A 24,069-nucleotide genomic window follows, 5' to 3' on the forward strand; every position below is an offset into this window, starting at 1 on the left:
CATGAGAAATTTTGATGGCAAGAAGGGAAACAAGGAGATTGGAGACAAAGAAGCAACCAATGTGCTGACAGATTTGACCTTCTATGCTTCTTTCAAGTTTTTGGCCAAGTTACAATCCCAGAACGTGAATTATGTCTTCAGAGATATTGTAGAGGACTTCTTGGTATTTCTGTAATGGTATGGTTTGTCCAAATCCAAGTTCGTTTGGGCCTCCAAACAGCGCTTCAAAGTCAGGACCAGAAAGTTGGGTCAAATTAGGAAAGCTACACAGATGCTGAATCTTTAAAAGGCCATAACTTGGGCGTCCGATATCAAAATCAAGTGATTTAAAAGCCCAAATTCATATAATCTTCCTGCTATACAATTTTGATGAAGGGACCGAAGCCCAAAACGCACGTTATCCTATTCGAAATCGGCTGTGAAGTTGCGGTAACTTAGGGTTTCCTCCCCAAGCTCTATTTAAGCACATTAAGTGGCCGATTTTGGGTGTGGCCGATTTTGGGAGAATTCTCACGATTTCAACCAAGAAGATGGAAGGCTAATTCGCTTGTGATTCGCTACATTCTCGTACCTCTTTCCCGGTTTGAGTCTCAGCCATATTGTTGAATCTGATTTGGAACTCGATTTTCATGTTTTAATTGATGATTCTGTTTCTTTTCCTTCTCTAAGTTTATGTATGTTTCTTTTATGCTATTGTGTGAATGCATGCATGATCTTTGGATGGTTTTAATTGACGTACTCGGTTGAGGCTTTGATTAGAAAGAAACGGTATATTTGTATGAGCGATTGCTCGATTGGATTTAATCTTTTACGGTTGTAGAAGAGTTTTTCAAATCAAAAGAAAATCAAACCAAAACAGATTGTTTTCATAAATGAGACAAGGATTACCGTGGTAAGGAGGTAGGGTTTGTAGCAGGTTACATTTTACTTCATCGTTGTTTCATTCTTGAACGTTTATATTTCGATTTTCATCACAACCCCCCTCGTTTAATCTTGTTTTGACAGATCCGTTTGAGGTTCGTTGGGAGACAACTTTGGGTTGCACCCTTATTGCAAATACGAATCATTATTCATCTAATCTATCGGTGTTCGACAGCATCGATCACCCCTTCGCTGAAAAAATGGCATTAGCTCTATTGAACACCTCTAGAAAATTGCGGCCGTACTTCCAGGCTCATTCGATCACCGTACTTACAGACCAGCCCTTACGGAGTATTTTGCAAAAGCCCAAATGTTCTGGTCGCCTTAGCAAATGGTCCATTGAGTTGAGTGAATATGATATCCAGTATCAACCTCGACAAGCTATAAAGGGACAGGCATTGGTTGATTTTATTGTGGAATGTACACACTCCAGTAAAATGGGAGAAAATGAACAGGAAAAATGGTTATTGTTTGTTGATGGAGCATCTAGCTCACAGGGAAGCGGTGCTGGGATAGTACTTGTACCCCCCGAGGGAGAAATGTTAGAGTATTCTCTGCGATTTTTTTTTTAAGTACCAACAATGTGGCCGAATATGAAGCACTAATTGGAGGTAACACAGTTGGTTGCCCATAGCGATTCCCAATTGATTGTGCAACAATTTCATGGACAGTATGAAACCAGAGAACAGATAATGACACAATACTTGTGTAAGGTAAAAGACCTGGCACAGACATTTCAAAGTTTTCAATTAACACAAATAAACAGATTTCTCAATGGATACGCCGATGCTTTGTCTAAGTTAGCATCCACTAAAGAAACAACAGAACGAGCAGTATTTGTTGAGGTACTTCATCAACCAAGCATCGAGGAAAAAGAAGTATCATGTGTTGAAGTAGGAATAGATTGGAAAACACCCTTCTACCATTATCTCACCAGCAATGAATTTGTAACATCTCTCATCGAGCGATAGGAAGGATCGGAACAACTTACCCTGATGGGCCTACGCAAACTTACCGGGGGGGTCACCTATCCTTGGATTATCCTAGGTCAAGCACGCTTAACTTGGGAGTTCTTTGCTTGCATTCAGCCCAAAAGATATCCAACTGGTGTTGTTTCCTTCCTTACATATCCTCGATATATACTATTCTCTTCTGGGCTCCCGAGGTAGTACATTCTCCCCCCTTGAGCACATAATGTCCTCGTCATGCGACCTTACAACTAGTCCCAAATCTTCTCCCCTTGGGGGTTGCTATCCTAAAAGCATGCTAGAAGCCACTCCTTGTACAGGCCCTCAAGCCCCGGTGCCACTCCCCGCCCTCATTAGACCATCTTCGCCAAGGGTCGACTCTGATACCACCTATAACATCCCGCATCGAGCGATAGGAAGGATCGGAACAACTTACCCTGATGGGCCTATGCGAACTTCCCAGGGGGATCACCCATCCTTGGATTACCCCAGGTCAAGCACGCTTAACTTGGGAGTTCTTTACCTGCATTTAGCCCAAAATATATCAAGCTGGTATTGTTTCCTTTCTTACTTATCCTCGATATATACTATTCTCTTCTAGGCTCCCGGGGTATTATAGACACTATTGATGTATTCTTAATATTAATAAAAGGTCATATCTTCATTCACATCTCTCCATCTTGCTTTTATAAATAAGTCCATGGATTTTCAAGTAAAGGTCCCACTCTCAAGGTGTTGAGACTGTGTGACATGGATCTCTAGTCTAGGATTTCATAAAAATATTCCTGGTTCTTAGATTTATCATAAGGGGAATATAATTTATCGATTAGTGGATCGGCATATAGGCTACTAGCATTGTTAGCATGGGATGTTAATGGGAATGGGGTGGTGAGTCACACACCACATTGCATGTGATGCATATAATAGACATGTGGGTGGGTGTTGGTAGAACATCCGTTAAATGTAACACATATGACAAATCACATGGCTTGAGAATTAATGATTTGTTGCTGGCTCTCAATTGTATATCTGGTCCTTAGACTAGAGGCGACATGGTGTCTTATGCATTGGTGTCAGGGATTTGACGTTGAGTGAAACCATCCAGTGTGAGAGGTGGTGATGTTCTCTGTGTGATCTATGTGCAGTGGTGCATGGGATTCTCATTGATGGGATCCATTAACCTCCATTGGATGGAGGCGTATTGATATTTGGCTCTTGTATTTAGTTTTAATGGTGAAAAAGAAATTGACTTATACCTTAAGTCATGAGTTAAGTTTATGGTTTTTAACAAAAATCAATTTCAAATACTTTGTTAAAATGAAAACCAAAAAAATTATATTCTTATATATATGGAGATTTGCAAAAACAAATATTAAGATTTAAAAGAATTTCCTAAATGATTTTTACAAATTGGTTTTAAACCATTGGATAAATTAAGTAAAAAAATTTCAAAGGTAAAAGACCATGTATGTTCTTGATAGATTGATGTTTTTTTCTTTTGATATAGCTTTGATGATAAAAATCAATTATATTTTGATGATGAAATTATTTTATTGATGTTTATTGACTTGGTGCTCTAAATTATTTTATATGTTCTATTAAGCACAAAAATAAATATTAATTGGCTTAATGCATTTTTTAGTCCTTGGACTAAATCAAAAAATGGCTTTAAATATATCAACTAAATTATGCTCACTGTTCATCCCTAAACAAAATAATTTTATACACTTTTAGTCCCTACCTTAACAGTCGCTAAAAGAAGCGTTAAATTTGCCTCGTCAGCACTGTCACGTCACACCACGCCACTCCTATTATCTTGCTGCTTCTTTCTTCTTCTTTCTTTTGCTTGTGTTCATGGCATTGCTCATCAGTTCTGGTTGGTCGGTGGCAATGGAGGCTGGGCGGTACCACCCGGCAATGGCTTTGACACCTACAAACAGTGGGCTGCTAACAACAAATTTCACATTAGAGATACAGTCTAGAAGTTTTAATGTTTGAAAGAACACTTACAATTGCATAAATACATGCAACAGTTGTAACGCCCTGCTCCCACTTACGGGCGCCACCGGTAAATAATCGACCGGATTACTCACCCGACGAACCACAATTGAAGGGTTGGACTATGTTTCAGCAGGAAACACCCTAGGTGGGAACTAGGCTTCGTCATTCCCTTCGCTCCACTCAAGAATCGGTTTCAACTCAAACAAGAAAAACTCAGCGGACCGAGACCCGAAACCCGAGTGAGCTTCACCTCTCTTCAGCTCGCCCCATAGCAAGCCAGAGGTGACCCAGGCACAAAGCTAGCATAACAAACATTTCGCTGAGTATTGGGGATTTATGAGAACATACCTCACCGATCTTTATTCGGTCCGAAACTCGGCTTCTCCAACTAAGCCATAAATCACGAACAATCTCACAATCATTTATCACACTACGATGATTTCAAAAATTAAATACATCTAGTGCTCAATATCGTTTACATTCAATTACATGAATACATATAAAAATTTCAGGAGATTACATAACAACACAACTCAGGCAACAACTAACTATCACAACAGCCTCCCGGCACCATCCTTGCTTGCATCTGGACTTGCATCATCTACACATGAGGTAAAACCTCATGAGTCATAAAGACTCAGTAAAGGTGCAATGCATGTAAATATGAATATAATCATGTTTATGTATGCCAAATGCATGCAAATGAGGCTAGGTCCACTCATCCTCACAACCCACTAAGGTTTGAGGCATCAACTTATCAGCCCCCACCACACTAGTCCTCCATATGGCCATTGGTCCACTAGGTCTTGCATCACACAAGATATAACCACTACATGCCAATGCAACATAAAAATATTATCAAACATATTTACCAACTTGCAAGGCCACCTCCACATGGGGCCGTCCCTTACCTAGCTCGAAGCCTCTTCTTTGCCTCGGCACGAACTCCAGCCTGAACCGCAAGTTCCTCTAGGATCACTGCCTTCCCGGTCGAACCTAGAGGCAAAGCACACAAAACCCCAACTCCATTAACATCCATAATTAAACCAATGCCCTCAACTTCGCCACACACACCATCAAAACCATCCATCAATAATTATCCAAACAACCCCGACATAGGGTTTAATCCAACAAATAACTATTTTACATTAACACGCTTAATGCAAATAACTGGGGAAGAAAATATAAATTTTACCTCGACTCATTTGGAGACAAATTCAGAAACACCCATACCGACATTGCCTCCCGAGCTGCCATTTGTGCCTAAAAATCTCACTTCCGAGCTTCCGACATGCTCCTCAAGCCTTGATTTAATTTTCAGAACTTTTCCCAAATTTTCTGGAATTTTTCCTATTTTTCCAGATTTTCCACATTTATTTTTATTTTTTTTCTTTTTTTTTTCTTTCTTTCTTCCTCCTTTCTTCTCCAGCTTCCCGCGCGCACTGTTCATCTCCTTCAACCTCCAGCACGCGCCCACCGCAACCGGCCACTGACCCTGCTCGTGTTGCCATTGCCTCCGGCCACCACCAGCTGCTGCGCCGCTGCCATCGTGAGTAGCGACCCTCGCCGGCCTCCCGCGAGCACAGCAGCCGCGCTGTTGCCCGACCTCACGCTGCAGCCATGGCCGCGACAACCAATCGCAGCCACACCTTCGGCCACCCTGGCCTCAAGTTGAGGCTACCTCTGCGTGCTCCACCGCCGAACGCCTTCCACCGCAGCTGCTCTGCCACCAGCATTCGGCTGCCTCGCGGTTGCTGCTCCAATTATCGGCTTCCATGGCCGCCTTTGCCTCGGCCATTTTAACAGCAGCTCGAAGCTGCTTCTCCATGGCCGAACTCGGCCGGCTCTCTCCCGATCTCGCTCTCTCTCGCAATGCCTCAGCCCAGCTCTGCCTCTCCCTTCTCTGATTCGGTCATCAAATGGCAGCCATGGCCGCTGCCTTCGGCTAGCATTTCTGGCCCGCCATCGATCGCTCCAAGCTCTCACTCTCCCTAACCACTCGCTGGTCTCGGCCCTCACTCTTTCAGCATCTCTCAATCATGAGCTCTCCTGAGCCCTCTTAACTTTCTCTGCTCTCTCGGCCATCATTCACAATCTCTGCATTTTCAATTAACAGAGGCAAAGGAAGAGACAAAGGAAGCTTCCTGGAAGCTCCCTCACGCCCACAACCATATATACATATATACATATATATATAAATTACATATTAAACCCTCTAATTCTCCAAATTCCACTTAAGCAATTTATAATTGCTCTTGAAGACTTTTATAATTACACTTGGGCCCTCCCAATGCTTAAATTAATTATAATTAAGCCACTCAAAATCTCGATTTATTCGAAGTTAATAACCGATCGCCACTCGGGAATACCGACCTTGTCCCTGCGCCTGCGCGGGACCTTTATTCGACCCGAAAGCACTTAAGGGTTTCCTTACTCAGAAAACCGAACCACCCCTAGGGTCCCCTCAACTGCCAGGAGGTCCCCTCTAACTATTCGGTATTGGCACCCACTCGGGCTTATACAGAATTTATTCTGAAAATTATTCCTGGTCAGACTGCCTCCAGCCTCATTATCCTCATCTCAAGATGCTCACCAATCTCTTGCCCTCTTCCCTGGACATCCAAGTCCCGGGGCACTGCCTGCCGCCAATTCGGCAATTTTATAAATTAATTTCTCAAAATCTACTCTTGGGCTTCTCAAACCACCCGAGATCCTTTCAAAATAATCAAAATTTATTTATTTTTCAATACCATGTAATACTGGGTATTACATTCCACCCCCCTTAAAGAATTTCGTCCTCGAAATTCATCTTGACTTAATCTCTTGCCCAAGATAATCACATTCTTAGGCTACTCTTCGAATCTCCTGCGCTAGAATCTCGTAGCCGAACCATTTTCCAGCTTTTACCTCAAGTTATTCCCACCTCAAGGCTTCACTTAGGCATATGGTCTTCCGCCTCTCGAGGACATTCACCTACCGAGTACCGCCTTAGCCTCTCACCAAACTGTAACACTGGTCGCTGGTCATGCTTACTGCAACGATATCCATCTCCTGATGGATTTTCTCCACCTCGAAGAATCGCTTTGCAATCCACTTCCCGTTTTCCCATCGATCGAACAAACTCTCACTAACATTGCATCGCTGATCAGTCTACCACGATTTTACGCCGATCACACACGGCAACGTTTCCCATTGCCAATCACGCTTGGCCACGATTTTACGCTGGTCCAACCAGCAACGTCTTAGCACTGATCATCCACCGCAATGTCACTTTTAGTGCCCACAAGACACTCTGACACCCATTTCACCACGGCATACCGCCATTTATTACAAGCATGCATAGTTTGAGTCGATTCTCATGGCAACCTCTCATTACCGATCAACTAACCATGCTATCACTACATGGGAAGCAACCATTTAGCTCACCCAGCCAACTCCGACCATTTCATACACAGTCTTCTATCTTGACCAGCCGACCCTCATTTATCGATATGATTACGCAAAATCAACATACCTAACACCATGCCAGGTAACTACACATTTCAACCATACGTGCATTACCCGAGTCCAACCCGAGCTTGGCGATGCACACACCATTACAATCTCACCTCGAGCTTAACCATGCTCGGGCCGCGTCCTTCTCCCAACCAGGAGTTCTTCGCATTAGGCACACAAAGGTACTTACTAGTCGATATCACATGCTAGTAGGGGTCTCTTACCCATACAAGAGAACTCTTCACTGAGCAACCTCTCTTCAATTCTTCACCCAATTTTAGCTTTCACAATCATACCCCATGCTAGGCCTTACCTTAGCTTTTAACCCTACTACGAGTTAAGGATCCTACCATTGCGCTTAAAGTCGCGAAACCATTAATCGACCCTCGTCAGCACCCATGGTGTGTGGCACAAGTGATTGGCTTATTACCATCTGCACAATCACTTATTGCAACGCACTTGTAGGATGACTCGTGCCCTTGGTCTACACCACAACAAGCTCACAGGGTTACACCCCCCCCCCACTCTTGTAGCGGTCTTCTAGCCAAATTTACTCGCCCAGCTTCAATTTCATTGGGACTTTTCAAATCTCACCATTTCTCAACAGAGCCTCTTTCTCTTGAAGCACGAAACTTTTCGGCAATCCTAAAATCAGGTTCTTTCTCAATTTGCATTAAACACCTGATTTAAACCATGCATAATGGTTCCCTTTGTCCTACTCTGCAAGGACAGCTCCATGACAGCAATGAATTCTCTGACCGCTACAATGACACCACCACGTCATCTCAAAAGACTCGTTGGTCCTTGAATCTTACTGGTCATCGCAACCAGCACGACCCCACCCTTAGGTCATTTTCCACAAATCACTTTGCTTTGCTTATAGCTGATAGCCAATTCCCTGAGAGACTCTAGCTTCTCCCGGACTTCTTATAACTTTTGCTCTAACTAGCTCACACCACTTGGTGAACGATCACATGGGCTCTAACACCCCACAGCTTTGAAGGATCATGAACGAGGAAACAAAGCATGCAACGGAAGCGTTTTAATCAAAAAACGTTCCTCGTATTGATAAGAATCTAGGAGACTTACTTTTGCGGCGGATTACCGGACGGAATGGAGCGATGGGAGCTTCTTCGCGTGGTGGAGACGACGGCTGTCCTGCTAGCCTTCGGCTCCGTCGCATCAGAACTCAAACGCACCCTTTCGATCTTCCGGAGTATGACTCGAACTCGTGGCCTCTCTTCGGTGAAGAAGAATGAAAAACGACTTGGATGAAAAAACAACCAAAGAGAGATATATATAGGGAGAACACTAGGGTTAAAACCCTAGTGGGCCAAACCCTAATGGGCCAAGATCATTTAATTAATATCTAATTGGGTTAGCCCAATTAATTAATTAAAAACCCTAATGAACTATTATTTTATTCTAGCCCAATGGACCATTCTGAATAAAATAATTCTCTCTCAATGTAATTCATCCAACAAGCCAAATGTATTAAAAAATACATGAGTTACATCGAGCTACCCCGGGGACCAAAAGACAAATTATTCACGGCTACTAAAATGACCAAAATATCCCTGCTACCTAGTAGCTATATTTTGTCATTCTAAGTGTTCCAACTATCACCATATGGTAACACTGACCCCACGAATAATTTTGCATATGCCATGTCTTTGACCTACTAGTGTAATGACGAAAATACCCCTCTGCGTAACACCCATCATTTAGAAAGGAATAATGTACTAACACCTTTCTAAATGACTTCTACCATCCTTAGATCACTAGTCCAATAATCCGTGACTACTCGAATGTACTTGCTTATCACTGGGAGCTACCCAGAAGCACACACTCTTAAGTCACGTTCCCAGGGCCCTGGATTATTCGATTATTCTTGGACAATCACAAGGGGGTGAATCACAGAAACTATCTTGTATTAGTCTGTCTTAGCTAATTAGAAACCATACTCCCAACTCAAAATGATATTGATCTTTGATAGACCTCACCTACAATGAATCTAAGAATATAGCTCTAGGTTCACTAGACCACCAACTAATACTCAAGTATTAGAGTACTCGTCCACGTAGTAGCAGTGATAGACTAGCTCCATGATAATTAGTACTTTGTCATTAGCTTCTATCACAGGTCCACTCTACGCATTCCAAATGCGCTTGTACAATTAGAGTAAACGGACTGTTTATTGGCTAAGGCAAGCCATCCTCCATTAGGATCTATTGCACAATGATCTTATCATGATAGAATGCCCAGTACTATCAAAAGATCAAGAGTAATATTTTCTTGCTTATTAAGTACCCATGATTCATGCCTAACTGTGAAGAACGACCCATCAAATGAATCACTTACTTAATAGCATGGACACCTTTCCAACAATTAAATGCAAACAATATATGTGCCATAAACTGAATAAAAGAAACATCATTACCATAAATTAAACAAAACGTGTCTTTAGGGCATACATTTCCAACAAGCTTCACTAGCCGATTTCCCTTTACAACCATTAACCTTAGACACGAGGTTAATTCTCATCAATTGCCCACACACTAAGGCGTCCTTCTAGCTGTATCACTCACAGCTATTAGGTAATTTCATCACCTCATCATCATTCCTGGAACCAATCTTGTCCCACTAGCTCTTCCTTCAAGCTCTTGCCACCCATTGGCGACATCTCAAATTCACCCTCAACTTTTCTCTAACCAACTCGATAGGCTCTAGCCAGATCGCCCGACTCACAACCAACACAACCTTCTTCCAGGCACTGCACTTACAATCATCGACTATGACTTCGATTTAAACTCCACCCATTGGAAATCACCTCCGCTACTATTGTGGAACCCACACTTCCACTCGTTGCCTTAAGACTCACATTCCTACTCAGGCACTTTCCATCACACTGGCTTTCCTCGGGTGATCTATCCTGATAGAGTTGTAGTGCCTTAGGAAGTTTATCCCATGTTGTTGTCCCCTGCTTAACTTTTCTTGGGAGAACATCTCAAGTTCTACCCAGGCCACATTTCACACTACCATTTATAGCTCTCACTCCGGAGCCATACTCCTTTAAGCGGCACAATTCTGCCATAACCAACCATTTTCTATAATACTTGGATCTTTTTCTCAAAATTTGCCTGGTCTAGCCACCAGGACCCGCTGAACTTTTATGTACACGAAAATTAACAAGGCTTTACATCACAGTCCTCGAGTCTCATGCTCTCACCATTGCCATCATGTGCTACCACCTAGCAACTAATCCTGTGTCAACAACTGGAAACCCATCCAGTGCTACATGAGGATACTTCCTCAATTTCGCATCGACACATCAGGACTAACACTAGACTATGCAATTGCAAGCCTTCACGAATTTCAAATCGTGCCTCAGCCACACATTCAGCCTACCACAACTCACATCACAGAATTAGAGATCCCCATACTTGAAACGTCACACGCTTCAATATTCCCATCTCATGGTTAGTTTCCAACTCGTAAGTCTCGCCCTCCACAGCACTTACGTAACATCTTGGAGTCATTTATCGACTCCACCAATCGACCCATCTTCTTGCATCACCGCAAGGTCACACGAGTCTCTCATCCCAATTTACCAGATTACTTCGATCAAATTTAACCACAACTATTTTAGCATCCTTTAGCAAGGAGCATTGCCACACCTCTCGTTATCACACCACAAGATATCACTCCCTCGATTCACAAACTTTCTTGCTGCCTTGACACCCACAGCACTACCACCATACTTCAACCCTTACGGAATTTTTAGGTCTGGCTCAAGCATAACCTACGACATACCCCAAGTCTTCGGTGTTTAATCGTCTCCACCATAAACAGGTTACTCCATGTGGAGGGCTGCAGTCCCTTCTGTGGACTAACCGTCTGCATCCAGTGGTCCCTAGCATTAGACCCGTCACTAATAGGCGTTAACCGTAGCATTATTCCCACGCTAGACCCGATTCTTTTCCCCGGGTTTCTTTCTCAAACATCTCATAGATCTTCAGTCCTTGACCATCTGCATAGTCACTGTGTTGCCCTGTGCTTTAGGCGTGCCAACACCTTGTCACCATCATCGTGTCACTCCCATACACTAGCCCAACACTGGTTCCCCATCGTGTTGCCCTGTGCTTCAAAGAGTCAACACCCAATCACATGTCACTCCCATACACTGGCCCAACACTGGTTCCCCATCGTATTGCCCTGTGCTTTGGAGAGTTAACACCTAATCATTATTACCGTGTTGTCCCTTACACTGGCCCAACAACAGTTTCCTACAGCATGGCTCAAGTCCCACTTTGATTTGTTTCGCATCTCGTAGTGTGACTTTCATCCTTCCAGTCACACTTCTGATATCGAACCCGGCATGACTACCTCACCACGCTCGCAGCCACTATCCTTACCAGGCTTCCTACTCGGTAAAAATCTATCAGATCATTACTGCGTTCCGTATATATATATTTTTTCCTTAGGACTACTCTAGATGTCCTATCCCTTACAAGAGGTTCTTGGTCTCACCTGACCAAATTTCCTAAGGTGCTGCTCCAGATCTTCGGCATTTGACCGTCACTTGCAGTTCACTAAATTGCTCAGACTCATGGGCCACTTGCCCTCAACGCGAGCTAACTCATTAGTCCTCTGCCACATGGTCCATAGCATCAGATCCGTCACATTGAGCCTTGCACCCATCACATCGAAGCTACTTAAAGCCTCTCCGACCCCGATGGTTCCACCACCATCTTACCAAAGCCATCTTACTTGGTTATCCTTGCCTTGATAACCCCAAGCTCAAACCATAAACCTCGCTCCTCCGGGCTCTACATCTCTTACCGCTTAAGAGACTCTCAAACCATTTCACCTCTTAAGGCCTCATGATCTTACCCCACAAGATCATACCTTAAGGCTCTCACTCAACATTTGAAAGCTCCAACTTTTCACGACAATGGATCCCCATCCATCATGATTCATTTCACCACCTAGCTCATCCCAAGAGCTTGGTTATCAATGATCTCTAAATCCACAACCGACATATCGAGCTTACCTTAAGCTTTGGCACCCATAACCATAGAGTACCCACCGTTACCCTCCAGGTAAATTGAGACCTCTCGTCTCTCCTTGCACACTCATGAACACATTCAGTCACTATGCCCGGCCTGGCCCTCCCGCAAGCCTCGCTCGGGCTTCCATGACTTGGAACTAAAATTCCCTAGCTTTCACATTGTTTACCATGCCCCTGCCCCCTAGGCACCCAAAGTTGGCATTTCTTACGCGCGCATAGCCCACGGATGTCCTGTTGCCACAATTTACTACCCTCGGCCCACACACCGTTCATACCCTTCATTGGGTGACCTCCGCGTCTCCCATCAAGGGTCTCATAACCTTAGGCGTCATCTCGACCCCAGGCACATAATGAGGGTCTATTCACCTCTCATCTCTCGACTTTAGGCGTCCCACCTGACCCCAAGCATCAATGAGAGTTTAGGTTGGCCCCTCATTCATCAATCACATGAACGGTCTCTTAGCCTTTCACGATTTGGACTTCTAATCCCATGGCTCCCACACACATATCTACACATGCCCAAATCTGGATTCCCTTGGATTCCAGCTCAACTCACTTGGGATTTCTATTTCACACAAACACCCGCTAGGGTCCATTTGCTACACACCTATCCTTGCTTAGGAAAAATTTTATTTCCTTATGAAACCAACTAGGGTCCACTCATACCCTAGGCATGTCCCCTCCAGGATCGTCATAACCATACGATCACCTCGAACCATATACATTTAGCATGCATACCTCACACCTGACCCCTTTAGAGTCTTTCAGCAAGCTACCAACGTCACGCCTACCCTGGCAATGACAAGCAGATGCTTCACACGCTCGCTCCACCTAGAGCTTCTCTAAGAGCAACCTTAGCTTACTCACTTCCCGGAGCTCGTCACACAACCTGTTGACGACTTCTTTCCTTGGGTTTCAAGCTAATCTCAGCCTTAGCTCACCCTAGTCGAAGCACACCACCCACGGAAACCACTCCATTCCCTCATACGGGCTTGTACATCTCCCCAACATAGGTTGGTCCACTAATCCCTTCTTGGATTAGCTATACCTCGGGCTCTCCTTGTCCTATCATGATCCTTATCATGACTCGGCTTTGTGTCCCCACACAAGCCTCAACACTTCAATCGCAAGGAACTCTTATCCTTAGAATGCCTCATGAACCTCCAAATTTCCATATTTGGGTTCTTGATACCAATACCCACACTTGGGCATTTGACTCTTCATTGCTTGACCCGTATATCTCTTACGGTATATCGTCTCAAACATGATATTTTCCCTTTCCTATAGTAGGAATATCCGAGCACTCCACTTCCATCACTGTAGACCTCCATGTCTCGACCCAACCCCTAAGGTCCTCGGTCACTTGTGGTTCTACTTCCAAGGCCTTCATATCAACCTTTGACCATATTTTCCCCAAGCATCTTCCACTTGATGCTCCAACCACGCTCTGATACCAATCTGTAACGCCCCGCTCCCACTTACGGGCGCCACCGGTAAATAATCGACCGGATTACTCACCCGACGAACCACAACTGAAGGGTTAGACTATGATTCAACAGGAAACGCCCTAGGTGGGAACTAGGCTTCGTCCTTTCCTTCGCTTCACTCAAGAATCGGTCTCAACTCAAACAAGAAAAACTCAGCGGACCGAGACCTGAAACCCGAGTGAGCTTCACCTCTCTTCAGCTCGCCCCATAGCAAGCCAGAGGTGACCCAGGCACAAAGCTAGCATAACAAACATTTCGCTGAGTATTGGGGATTTATGAGAACATACCTCACCGATCTTTATTTGGTCTAAAACTCGGCTTCTCCAACTAATTCATAAATCATGAACAATCTCACAATCATTTATCACACTACGATGATTTCAACAATTAAATACATCTAGTGCTCAATATCGTTTACATTCAATTACATGAATACATATAAAAATTTCAGGAGATTACATAACAACACAACTCAGGCAACAACTAATTGTCACAACAGCCTCCCGGCACCATCCCTGCTTGCATCTGGACTTCCATCATCTACACATGAGGTAAAACCTCATGAGTCATAAAGACTCAGTAAGGGTGTAATGCATGTAAATATGAATATAATCATGTTTATGTATGTCAAATGCATACAAATGAGGCTAGGTCCACTCATCCTCACAACCCACTAAGATTTGAGGCATCAACCTATCAGCCCCCACCACACTAGTCCTCCATATGGCCATTGGTCCACTAGGTCTTGCATCACACAAGATATAACCACTACATGCCAATGCAACATAAAAATATTATCAAACATATTTACCAACTTGCAAGGCCACCTCCACATGGGGCCGTCCCTTACCTGGCTCGAAGCCTCTTCTCTGCCTCGGCACGAACTCCAGCCTGAACCGCAAGTTCCTCTAGGATCACTGCCTTCCCGGTTGAACCTAGAGGCAAAGCACACAAAACCCCAACTCCATTAACATCCAACATTAAACCAATGCCCTCAACTTCGCCACACACACCATCAAAACCATCCATCAACACTTATCCAAACAACCCCGACATAGGGTTTAATCCAACAAATAACTATTTTACATTAACACGCTTAATGCAAATAACTGGGGAAGAAAATATAAATTTTACCTCGACTCATTTGGAGACAAATTCAGAAACGCCCACACCAACATTGCCTCTCGAGCTGCCATTTGCGCCCAAAAATCTCACTTCCGAGCTTCTGACATGCTCCTCAAGCCTCGATTTAATTTTCAGAACTTTTCCCAAATTTTCTGGAATTTTTCCTATTTTTCCAGATTTTCCACATTTCTTTTTATTTTCTTTTTCTTTTTCTTTTTTTTTTTCTTTCTTTCTTCCTCCTTTCTTCTCTAGCTTCCTACGCACACTGTTCATCTCCTTCAACCTCCAGCGCGCGCCCACCGCAACCGGCCACCAACCCTGCTCGTGCTGCCATTGCCTCCGGCCACCACTAGCTGTCGCGCCGCTGCCATCGTGAGCAGCAACCCCCGTCGGCCTCCCGCGCGCACAGCAGCCGCGCTGCTGCCCGACCTCACGCTGCAGCCATGACCACGACAACCAGTGGCAGCCACACCTTCGGCTACCCTCGCCTCAAGTTGAGGCTACCTCTGCGTGCTCCATCGCCGGACGCCTTCCATCGCAGCTGCTCCGCCACCAGCATTCGGCTGCCTTGCGGTTGCTGCTCCAATTATCAGCTTCCATGGCCGCCTTTGCCTCGGCCATTTTAACAGCAGCTCGAAGTTGCTTCTCCATGGCCGAACTCGACCGGCTCTCTCCCGATCTCGCTCTCTCTCGCAATGCCTCAGCCCAGCTCTGCCTCTTCCTTCTCTGATTCGATCATCAAATGGCAGCCATGGCTGCTGCCTTCGGCTAGCATTTCCGGCCCGCCATCGATCGCTCCAAGCTCTCACTCTCCCTAACCGCTCGCTGGTCTCGGCCCTCGCTCTTTCAGCATCTCTCAATCACGAGCTCTCCCGAGCCCTCTTAACTCTCTCTGCTCTCTCGGCCATCATTCACAATCTCTGCATTTTCAATTAACAGAGGCAAAGGAAGAGACAAAGGAAGCTTCCTGGAAGCTCCCTCACGCCCACAGCCATATATACATATATACATATATACATATATATAAATTACATATTAAACCCTATAATTCTCCAAATTCCACTTAAGCAATTTATAATTGCTCTTGAAGACTTTTATAATTACACTTGGGCCCTCCCAATGCTTAAATTAATTATAATTAAGCCACTCAAAATCTCGGTTTATTCAAAGTTAATAACCGATCGCCACTCGAGAATACCGACCTTGTCCCTGCGCCTGCGCGGGACCTTTATTCGACCCGAAAGCACTTAAGGGTTGCCTTACTTAGAAAATCGAACCACCCCTAGGGTCCCCTCAACTACCAGGAGGTCCCCTCTGACTATTCGGTATTGGCACCCACTCGGGGTTATACAGAATTTATTCCAAAAATTATTTCCGGTCGGACTGCCTCTAGCCTCATTATCCTCATCTCGAGACGCTCACCAATCTCTTGCCCTCTTCCCTGGACATCCAAGTCCCGGGGCACTGCCTGCCGCTAATTCAGCAATTTTATAAATTAATTTCTCAAAATCTACTCTTGGGCTTCTCAGACCACCCGAGATCCTTTCAAAATAATCAAAATTTATTTATTTTTCAATACCATGTAATACTGGTTATTACAACAGTTGTGAAAGAGAGCTAAGGTTGTTTGTTTCAAATTTCAAGTACCGAAAGACTCGGTGCTGGTAGTGAAAAGAGCAGATTATGAGCATTGCAACGCATCCAACCCCAACTTCAGATCTGGGGATGGAGACACTGTTTTCCAGTTTGGGCACTACGGCTTCTTCTATTTCATCAGCGGCCCAGCCAGGCCATGCAAGTCAGGCCAGAGATTGATCTCTCTCTCTCTCTCTCTCTCTCTCTCTCTCTCTCTCTTGCTTAGATTTGTAATATGTCAATTGATTTTTGTTAGAACGGGAGATTCTATGGCACACACCAAGAGGGGGGGTGAATTGGATATTTTAAAAATCTTTGATAGAACTTTGAAATCCTTTTGATGGAAAATTCGATGCAAGTGAGGATTATTGAATTGCTTGAAATAATAAATGAAATAAAACCACAAGCACAAGAGAAGAACACAAAGGATTTATAGTGGTTTGGCTTAACCCAAGCCTAATCCACTACCTTAGCTCCTCACTAAGGATTTTTCAAACCATCCACTAAAACCCCCTACTTAAACCAAGTAGGTCCTCTAGTCCAAGACTAGGAATTACAACCTCCCACTCAAATGGGCCCTCTAGCTACACAAGCTAGGAAAATAACAACGATACAAATGAAAGAGAGAAGCTAAGAGTTAACATTCTTAGTCACAAGTTCTCTCACAATGAAAACTAGGCTTAAGAATAGATTTACAATGATAGAACGAAGCCTTGCATAGAAAAATATAAAATTGAAAGCACAGAGAACACTGTAAGCTCAAATAAAATGATTTCCAAATTCTAGATCATCTCGTTTCCGTCCATTAGCCTTCTCTTGATCATCTATGACATGTATATATAAGTGTCCCACGAAGTTGAAGAGAAATATAGCCGTTTGGAGCCGTTGGGATTTGAAAAAATAGCCGTTGGAACTTTCTGCAAAAAGAAATAGTCGACAGAAGAAATATATAGTTGACTATTTTTATAACTAAAGCAAGAAATAGTCGACAGACAAAACGAATAGTCGACTATTTTATAACACAAAATTTCAATAGTCGACAGACACATTCCAATAGTCGACAGATGCTGAGATATGAAGAAATTTTTGAAACTTATGAACAAAAATAGTCGACAGATTAAAAGGCATAGTCGACTATTTTTACTCGATAGTCGACAGATGCTAAAATAGTCGACAGATGCTTAAATAGTCGACAGAACATCAAAAATAGTCGACTATTTTGAAGCATAGTCAACAGAATGAACCTGATAGTCGACTATTCTTTAGAAAAACTTGAATTTTCAATACATCCTTATTCGATTCTTTTAAAACCTCATTTTGATTATCTTGAAAGTAAGTTGAGATTATCAAAAGTATATTTTGAAACAAATCACTCTCAACAAGCAAGTTTTTCAAATCACTCTCAACCATACTCAATATTTCTTCTATAAGTTTTCATATCTTGCTTCAAAGCTTATATACTAAAAATTCATTTTCTCATTCATATAATCCACATAGTAGAAATTGATTTTCATATAGACATTTATCAAAAAACCATTCATATAGACATTTATCAAAACCATTTCATTTCCAAGAGATATTAGATATCAAAATACCAAGAGATAGTTTTCTAAAATGAACACACTTTCAAAAACATGTTCTAGTTGGTCTTTTGCCTTAGAATTGTTTTGACCAACGATTTCAAGGAGATTATTTTTAGATCTTAAAACTTGTTTATGCTAATCTTCAACTAATATAAAAGATCATAGATCAAAGCACTTTGAAATTGATTTTTGTTTCCAAACCATATGCTTTGATTGAGAAAAAAATACATTTGAAATTTTTCATCATCAAAACTAAACACAAGATCATCAAAACTAAAGACAAGAGTAAAATATCAATCTCCCCCTTTTTGATGATGACAAAACTTAAAATCAATTTCAACATATATCTCTCCCCCTTTTTGTCATAAATCAAAAAAGGTAAGTCTTTTGAAAAAATGGACTCTTCCTGGAATCAAAAGATAATCTCTCTCCCCTTCTAAACTCTCCCCCAACGATTGTTTGAAAAACTTCATATTTAAATAAAAATATTTCAAACGATTTCACAAATCTTAAAATAAATAATCTCCCCCTTAAACCAAAATCTTTTCAATAGAAATGAATCATAATCAAGAAAAGATAGTTTTAAGAACTAGAGATAGCTCCCCCTTAAGATGACATTATTAATATCAAACATAATTTTTTAGCACGTTATATATATATATAAAAAAAATTTCATAAGATGCCAAAAAAGAATTTTCATACCATATTGCGAACTCATGATCATATCAGAGCCAATCTATATCTTTCAAAGAAATCACTCATATTTAAACAATCAAAGCACTAGATCAAATGCATAGCCATTCATCATATAAGAGGCATATACATTAAATGATCAATATAGGAGTGAAATAAATCATTTCAAGCAAATAGAAAGACTCTCTTTGAAAAAGACTCCCCCTTAAACTTATACGAGAGGTTTTAAGATATAAAGACATTTTTCATATAAAAATAGAATAGTAATTTGTCTCAATTCAAATGATTTTCACAAGAGTAAAATATAACAATGATCATAAATTTGAGGAATGAACCACATGCACTCACATATATATTCAAAGAATAAGTGGTCATCCAAAAACATAAATCTAAACAAGTTATGGCAAATTTAATGCAAGACATATTAAGGATAGGCTTTAAGAACATACATTTGTCTTTTGATAATATTAGCCATACTTGTAATCACATAGGATCATTACATATAGATAACTTCAAGAAGCAAGATGATCCTTTTAGCAAATAAAGCATGATTTTATACTCAAGTATTCATTTGTCACACAAAGATAATCAAGCTATTTCATACAAGAAAAAATAGCATTATAAATGATTCAAGACATGAATACTATATGCCATCAAGAATATATCATTTATCAATTTTTTGAGATCTAAGAAATTGGCGGCGAAGCCCTTTGATTTAACCAATGATAGATTTTAAAGACATGAAGGATCTAAACTTCTTTGAATCAAAGGTTTCGAAATAGAATGATATGATGTTTCGAAACTTCTTCAGATAAAATCACTAGAACTCAAGGATTGATAGGGATTTATCTAGAAAATGATTTCCAATAGATTTGGACATGATACCAATTGATATTTTCTTTTTGAGCAAGATCCCTTATGAATAGATGATTAATTTTCATATGTTGAGTCATGAAATTTAGAATTTTTGATAAGGCTATAGCATTTGTTATTTGGACATTTGATTTGGAATATTGTGGGGATTTATGCCATAGTCTTTTTCTTCCATCCATAGGATTTGAGCAACTACATATTCACTTTTAGTGAAAAAGAATGGAATGGAAATTCACTTCCTTCTAAACAATGACACTAGGAAATTTCTTATAAATTGTATGAGTCACTAGTGTTCTTTCTAGCTATTTTGCCTCCAAGATGGGATTTCTTAGGATTGGATTGAAGTCTAGCACATAGGCAAACATTAAACATGATGTTCGTCCTAGTAGCTATCAAATGTAGTAAAAGTCCAATCATATTTCTATATAGCTCATTTTCCACCATTTGACATTTCTCATAATTGTCTAGGCTTGATGTACTATTCTTTTGAGATGCAGCTTTTCGAAAATATTAAATTTCTTAAGAAGATATAATGTTTGCTTAGACATAAGGATCCCTTCATCTTCTTTATATTATACTTATCTCAAGTTCCCTTTGCATTAGATTGACAAATTGATTCCATAAGGATTTGTTTGTTGATTCAAATATAAAATTATCCTCAGAAATTTGAATTACTAGAATCTCTATGATATGAGGCTTGATAAACAGTATTATATCTATTTGACCTCTTTTAGCTTCTTCCTTTAGACTAAATTTGCTAGGACTTTCATATCATGACTTAGGGCTTGTTTTAAACAATATACTTCCTTTGAAAATTTGAACATATGATCCTTTCATTGAGAATTCTCAAAACCAGGAGAATTTATCTACATATACTTCCTCATTTTTAACCATTCAAAAATGCACTTTCAATATTCATTTGAAATATCTTAAACTTCTTATGACATGCACATGCCAATAATATTCTCAATGCTTCTAACTTAGCTACGAGGGCATAAGACTCATTATACTTGATTCATTTTTCTTGATTGTACCCTTTAGCTACTAATCTAGATTCAATTCTAATTTTGTTTATAAGACCCTTTTGGTTACTATGATTGGGTGATCTTTAGGTCTTGGAACCAATCGCATACATCACTTCTTTCAAATTTATTTAGCCCTTCTTGCATAACCATAAACCAATTTTCATCATTCAAGGCTTTCTTAATGCTTTTTGGCTTTCTTGAGATATAAAGACATCATATTAACACTTATTTCTAATGAGAAGATCTTGTTCTAATTTTTCTAGAAACATTTTCTATGATCTCATTATCTTACACACATTTTCTCTTAGAAATGATGATTTTCTCTTTTCATGAGCTACATTTTCTTCATTAAGCAATTAAGCTTATTATCATTTGATAGATTTGATTCTAATGATCTAATGAGAATTTTTCAAATCTTTATCCTAATTCTTTATCACCACCTTCCTTGGGTTTTGGAACTTCAACCCTCACATAATTAACTATAACTAGAATAGATTCTTCTATTTTTAGAGTCATATTATTAAATACTCTATATGCTTTACTTTGAGTAGAATATCTTAAGAAAATTCTTTCATCAAATCTTTTCTAAGGAGTTTTTACCACTATTAAGGATAAAACATGTACTGCAAAAAACATGAAAATATGGAATATTTGGTTTATAACTCATAGGGGTTTTCTTTAAGATAGGCTTTATAAAAATCCTATTCAACATGTAGCATGAGGTGTTAATGGCTTAGACTAAAAAGGAATTTTGTCACATAGCACAATTCTAGCCATTTTTTGTAAAGATCTATTTTTCTTTTCAACTACCTCATTTTGTTCTAGCACTAGAAAATTATGACCAATACCATTTTCATCACAATAGTGCTTGAATTGTTCATTTCAAAATATCCCCATGTTCACTTTCTGATTTTTGAAATACACAAACTTTTATCTTTTGAAAATATTTCAAATGGGCTAAATGTTTCACTCTTAGATATATGAAATATTATTAAGTGAACCTAGAGTAATCATTCATAATAACAAGCACATATTATTTTTCACCTAAGTTTAGAGTTCTCATAGGACCACAAATATCTAAATGAAGTAAACTTAGAGGCCTAAGGGTTGAACCCTCATTTTTAAGCATAAACTTATTTATTTGCTTTTCATTCATGCACCACAAATGTGGTTTCTTTCATATTTGTTCATAGGCAATCTCTCAACAAAATCACGTTGGATAGATAGTCAACAACATTCATGCTCACATGACCTAGTCTTTTATGACATAGCCAAGTTTTGAAGGCTTAAATGATATACTTATTTGTTAGCCTTTCATGGATGCCTCACAAATATTTTTCATATTTAAGCTTTAGGCAATTTCTCAACAAGATCATGTTTGGATAGATTATAGAAGCATATTCATATTTGCATGACTTAGTCTATTATGCCATAGATAAATATTTGAGATATGGATTATAATGGGCATTTCTCTTATACTAGACAAGGATAAGTCTATGCACAAATTCTATCCTATTTTCTATGATCTTCATTTTATTTGTGACAAGATATTTTCACATGAATTATCATTAAAGCATACTTTATATCTTTATCACATAATTGACTTATGCTAGCTAGGTTATGCATAGGAGCATTTATCAAGAAAGTATTTCTAGCATATATCAACAAACTTCGTTCTTCCCTCACTCAATGCACATATCAAAACATAATAGAGTGCAAGCATATCATTCATTTTTATAAAAAAACTAATAAGCATAGGGAGTTAAGGGATAGAAGCATACCACCAAGATTTTGATTAATAAAATCTTTCTTACACTTGGTTGGCAAAATGAGGAGTGATCTTCTTGTCCACTTCCTCCTTCCTTCATGCTTGATCCATCCATAAAGATTTCTCTTTAAAGTTCATTTGGATGTCAAGCAACCTACATAAACACTATCCACAAGCTTTTGGTGCCCAAACCACCTTGGGTTCACCCATGTTAGCATAGAGCTCCTCCTTAGGAACCCAAACTTGTTTTAGCTTATGTGGATGTTTTGTTATGAAACCTTTATGTTCAAAATGATACCAAAGACTAGGATGTGTAGCAAAGGGTTTTCGTTTGAAATTCATTTTCCTTTTATCCTTATGCACATTCCTCTTAAAATGATCATTTTTAGGTTTCAAAACATACTTGGATCCTTGGGGTTTAATATTGGAAACAGTAGACACCTTAGTTCCCTTAGGAATCCATTTCAAATTAGGACCACTAGTTGATTTCCTTTTAAAAGGACAACAAAATGCAATGTGGCCTTTCTTGCAACAATAAAAACATTTAATATCATGAGAGGTGTGTGAAGGTGAGCTTTTGACATTAGCTCTTTGACTAATAAAATTTTGAACACCTATTTCATGATCACAAGAATTTGAAATCTCCTCTTTTAAAATGGATTTCTCATTTAATGCACTGTTCGAGGATTTCAATTCAAATTCTTCCAAAAATTTTTCCTTTAAAAATTCTTTATTGGAAGTAATCAAATATTCATTCTTAGATTTTAAAACTTCCAATTCTTTTGACAGTAAATCTAATTTCTTTTTAACAGTTTTATTTTTCAAACATAGATTTTCAAAATTTTCATATAAATCATTCAAAGCATTCAATAACTCTTCATTTGAAAAATCATTCTCACTGTCATCAACATAAGCATACGAAGAACTAGACTCATGATCATTTTCAATATCATTACAATCATTAAAATTGACAGTAGAAGTAGAGGTTACCTCATCTTCTTCATTTACCATGAGGCACGTGTTTGAGCTTTCTTCACTAGAGGTATGGGAACTTTCTTTCTCCTCTATTTGTTGATGATTCAATAAATTTTTAACCTGTAAATTTTCATCAACATGCTCACAAGACTTGTCAGAGAGATATAATGAATCAAGAGTACTCAATATCTCTTTAGCACTAGAGCACTTAGAAATTTTTGCATAAACATTTTCCAGTAAAGCTTGATGCAAAATTTTCATAGCTTTGATATTTAAAACAAAACTGTTTTTATCATCTTCACTCCAAACGGATTTTGGTTTTGAAACAAATCCTTTTTCTACAATATACCACAAATTAAAATCAATAGATTGCAAGTAAATACAAATCCTTTTTCTCCAAAAATCATAATAAAAACCATCAAAATAAGGTGCCACATTTGTAGGATAAC

This window comes from Diospyros lotus, chromosome 4 (assembly GCF_014633365.1).
Source record: "Diospyros lotus cultivar Yz01 chromosome 4, ASM1463336v1, whole genome shotgun sequence".
NCBI classification, from domain to species: domain Eukaryota; kingdom Viridiplantae; phylum Streptophyta; class Magnoliopsida; order Ericales; family Ebenaceae; genus Diospyros; species Diospyros lotus.